General features: G+C 47.3%; 1 long non-coding RNA gene across 1 annotated transcript; it reads right to left on the reverse strand.

Annotated features, from left to right (window-relative positions):
• Positions 1 to 723: 723 nt before the first annotated feature.
• LOC121058609 lies at positions 724 to 3365 on the reverse strand. Its single transcript, XR_005814265.1, has 4 exons — positions 3213 to 3365; positions 1654 to 1809; positions 1033 to 1537; positions 724 to 924 (listed from the first exon to the last, which is right to left on the reverse strand). It is a non-coding gene; the product is annotated as an uncharacterized LOC121058609 (long non-coding RNA).
• Between the last annotated feature and the right edge of the window lie 1195 nt (positions 3366 to 4560).

A 4560-nucleotide genomic window follows, 5' to 3' on the forward strand; every position in this document is an offset into this window, starting at 1 on the left:
TGTAGGATTTGGCCCATAGGGAAAAACTCCACTATCCCACCAGAGGTTTGACTCCAGTGGTGGTCTTGGGCTTGAGAAGCACTTTAGGATGAAAGGAGTGTTAGAAGTGTCAAATATTATACTAAGTAGCTCTGTGAGAACTCCTGGATGTTTTAGGAGCGCTGCCAGGCAGGGAGCTGAATAAAGCCAAACTCTCCCAGTGTATTTATTTTTTGAAGGCTTAAAGTTGTTTAAACAGTAAGGTCAGAGCAGATAACAAGGCTGGGAGCACAGGTGCCCAATTCTCTTCCTCTGCACATTGATGCTCTGCATGGAGGAGTTCAAAACAGGTACCCCAAACACCAAGATGGCAGAAGAAAATTCGGGGTGCATCCAACACAATATTTGGGACACCCTTCCCCACCTGTGATGCACAGCCCTGGGATGCTCCAGTGTGCCCTGCCTGGCCCAGGAGCCCCCAAGCACCTCCTGGTACCTGGGGCCACTTCATGCCCTGGTTGGGGTGCAGGGACATAGCTGAGGGACCCAGAGGACACGGAAGCAGGCGATCAAACCGCTGATCCGGGCCGAGGTTGTGCTTGCACAGCTCCCTCCTGTCATTTACTGATCCTAATCAGGCTGCAATAAAACCTGTGATTGCACATCTCATAAGCGAGATCACAGGGAGAACAGGAAATGAGCTAAGTTAATCAAATTAGATGAAAGACAAGGAAAAAGGAGTCTGAAAATCCCATATGGGGAACAATTTTATTAGTGCTTTGCACTCCCGTAGAACATTTTTGATGGGGAACACTTGAGCATTAATTCAGCCAGCCAGTGCCTCTCGGTAATCGCATGGAGCGAGGCGAAGGAACGGAGGTGGGCGTTGCCTCCAGCATCGCCAGTGTCCTGCTGCCTCGAGGGGGAACAAGGATGTGCCTCCTCCTGTTAGGGGACAAAGGAGAAGAAATGGAAAAGGCTGGGCTGGAAAAACTTCATATTTGGCTTCATATTTAGAAAGCCTTTCCCAAAAGCAAAAGAGATGCGAAATACCAAGCTGATTTTGTTGGTGCTGGGCTCAGAAGGCAGCTCCTGCTCAATGATGGGAGGCACCGGGCAGGCGGTGAGATGGGGCTGCCAGAGCGGGCAGCAGGACTTAGGGGGAAAATCAGTAGACAGGCTTCTTGCCTGCTTCTGTGCCCTCATATGTGAGAGACAATAAAGACGTATTTCTTGTCACAATGTTCTCCCTTTGCTGAAATTCAGATAAACCCACATTTTTCTCCCTTGCAGGTTCAGGAGGAGTTTCTTGTCTCTTCATGCTCTTTGGGACTTTCCTTCTGCTGCTGTCCTCAGCCTGATGGTGAGGAGCCAGAGCTCTCCTCTCCCTGCTCTGGGCTACAGAAATGCAAATGAAATGAGCAGGACACATCTTCCTGTCTTGATCTCACATTTGGTTCCTTCTTCCTGCCTTTCTCTGAATTTCCTTAACAGAAGGAATGAATATTTCATTACATTCCTTCTGACATTGACTTCTCTTGCAAGTCACCACAAAAGCCTGGCAGAAATATAGAAGATGAATGCAAAGTATTGTGTATGCATCATATTAAACCCATAACTTTCAGACCACCCAACAACACAGAAGACAGGCTTGACGCTTGATGGTGATTTTACCTTGCCCACTGCTATTGGTTTGGGGGTCTTGCTGTCATGCAGAGGCTCACTTGTGGTTGGTAGGTGACACTGAGGGTTCACAGAGCTGGGCTCTCGTGGTGTCCTCCCATCGCTGTGCAGATGTAATGCCCAGGCCATCTTTAGCAGTGATACCCCCTGTGGAAGGAATATCTCAGAGTAACAACCAGTCTTCCTCAGCTAAAGCTTTTGGGAAGCTGTGTGTTCATCCTTTCCAGGACCAGATGCAAACCAAGCAAGGTGGCAATGGTTTGAAGCCAGGCCAGGATGTGTTGGTCCCATCTATAAGTAAATAAAAGAGTAATGTCTTGGAAGACATGTGCCCATGCATAAAACAAGTTATCTTTTTTTCTGTCCCCATATTGCAAGGAAGTCAAGGGTCAGACAGCTGTGCCTGAAGAGCTGGGTATATAAATTGTCACTGTGGTTGCTGACACCAGGCCACTCGTTGCACTGGGGCAAGCGTGGGTAGCCTTCACCCAGTGCAGAAAACCGAAATACAAATCCTCTGCACCCATGCCTTGTGCACTCACCTTCTGCACATTGCTGCATTGTACCTGCTCGATACAAGCCCTAGGAGAGCTCTCTGCAATATTCTGCAATATTACCAACCTGGAAATGCTCTGACTCCACTCGCTGCTCCTGGGACCCGGGCTGAGGAAGGAGGAGAGCTCTTTGGAAAGGCTCCCCATCTGCAGCTGCGTTAATGCGTCCCACATGTGGCCCAGCTGAGGGTTATGCATGGGGATGTGAAAGGGCCGCAATGGATCCTGCACGAGCACAGCATCCTCCAGCCTCGCTGCGAGGCTGGCTGGTGCTCCAACAGCTGGGCAGGATGGCATCTCCTCCAGCCCCGAGGCAGGAGATGCCCAGGGTGAACTGTGCAAGTTCTGGTGGCAGATTCAGGGAGACCTCTTAAGGAAATGTTCCAAGGCCCCTGAGCATCCCCCTGAGCATCCCCCAGGCTCTCCAGACAGTTTGAAAATCATGCAGGAGGGGACTGGACAAGAAGCCATGCAAGGACAAGACTTATTTCAACATCGGAATGATTTAGGAGTAAAATAAGTAATAAGATCCAGGGCTCCAGAGTCCCAGCTTTGGACTCCCAAAAGCTCTTGGCAAAACCCAAAACTCTTTAGCTCCCACTGCTTTGGCATCATTTTTGGTAGTGACATGGGTTGGATTTCATCCAGTTAATGAAGTGTTGACCACCTCCCTGCCTCGCACAAACAGTCCTAGGTGTAGCCCACCAGAAGCCCCCCACCAGTCTTTTAACCCCCCTTGACCTGCCCTAGCCATATTTCCCCCTGTGTGCAAAGAGGGGAAAGCGTTTGACTTGCAAATATTGTTTCGGTTCCTCGTCGAGAGTCGAGCATTTTGAGTAGCACCGTGCTGCACCAGGGCTCCTCCACCATCCACCACCACCTCCTTTTCCCTCCTGCATCACGCTTGCACCCTGTGAGGTGCTGCCTGCTCAGTTTTGGGGATGCAGGGGAGATGTCTGGATTGCAATCTGTCATGGGAACATTCACTTGACTTACTTGTCATGGTCTTCGTCTCCATATATCCACTTCAGCCATCCCCTTCCCCACCTCCTGGCTGCCACACTGCTTCAATCTGTATATCTGTATGCATTACCCATTTATGGGCTTTTTTTAGGGGCAGAAATGCACACCCACCTTCAGTACTGAGCTTCCTAGCAGAGAATTTTTAATATTTTGGGGGTGGCATCTTTTTTTTTTTTTTTTTTTTTTAAACACAACTGTGTCAGAAAGTGCTAGTTTTGTCACAACTGAAACTGTTTGCAGGAAAGAACTTTCAAACGAGCTTCCTGTTTCAAAAAGAAAAAAAAAATCTTTTAGAATGTCCTGAAATTGTCAAAAACATCCTGTTTTGACATTCAAAGAAAATTTGTCTTTTTGTTGGTGGCAAGTTTGTTAAAAACTGATAATTTTCTGAAAGACTGGAGAAAAAAACCCACCCCAAACCAAAGTATACTTCAAAGATCTCCGTGAGCTCATTTAAATACTTGGGCTTTTTGATTGATGGAAGTTGAAAGGGAGCCTGCCCAGTTTATGAAGTGACAAGGTGTTCACTGTCTCAAGATATGGAAAAAAAAAATCCCATCTCACTCCCATCACATGCGTGGCTGACTCATCTGATACTGGTTTATGGAAGAAAAACCCAGTAATAAGAGCATCTGTTACCTGCAGGTCCTGGTTTGCAATCAGACACTTCTTCATCCTTGGAAAGCATCATAACTCTGCTTTTTAGGAAATGCAGGAGAGTTGGGAAAAGAAAGTTTTGGGAGCTTGAATATGGTCTGTTGCACCTAATGCTGCCAGAGCTTTTAGTCCTGGAAGCTGCTTTTTGCCCTGAAAGCATCTCTGGGGTGTTGAAGACCAAGAGTGTCTGCGCGTCGGCATGAATCTGCCAAGTTTTCACACTCACCTCAAAACTGGGTGCTGGCAGCGCCCATTTCAGAGCCCAGCCAATGGAGATGTGGTCCCAGGGCTGCCAAAACAAGGTCCTTGCATCCACTCGTGAGATTTGAACCAAAGCAGGAGGGGATGCGTCAGCGAGGAATGCTGCAACGAGAGGGAAAAGGAGCCAAGCAAAGTTCAGGTCAGGTCAAACCAAAGAGAACCGGTACGATGTGCCAAATTCATTTATTTTCGGAAGTTAGCAAATGGTTCTTTTGACCTGAAGGGGGATCTATTTATTTATTTATTTATTTATTTATTTTTTCGTGAAGGAGTAAACCCTGCTGTTCTGGCTTCATTTTTAAGACCAAAATATCCTTGTAAGTTGAAAAAAGAAAACATACAACAAAACAAAACAAAAAGAAACAACAAACCAACACCCAAACATCCCTTTGGAAAATGACAA

This window comes from Cygnus olor, chromosome 22 (genome assembly GCF_009769625.2).
Source record: "Cygnus olor isolate bCygOlo1 chromosome 22, bCygOlo1.pri.v2, whole genome shotgun sequence".
In the NCBI taxonomy this organism is placed as follows: domain Eukaryota; kingdom Metazoa; phylum Chordata; class Aves; order Anseriformes; family Anatidae; genus Cygnus; species Cygnus olor.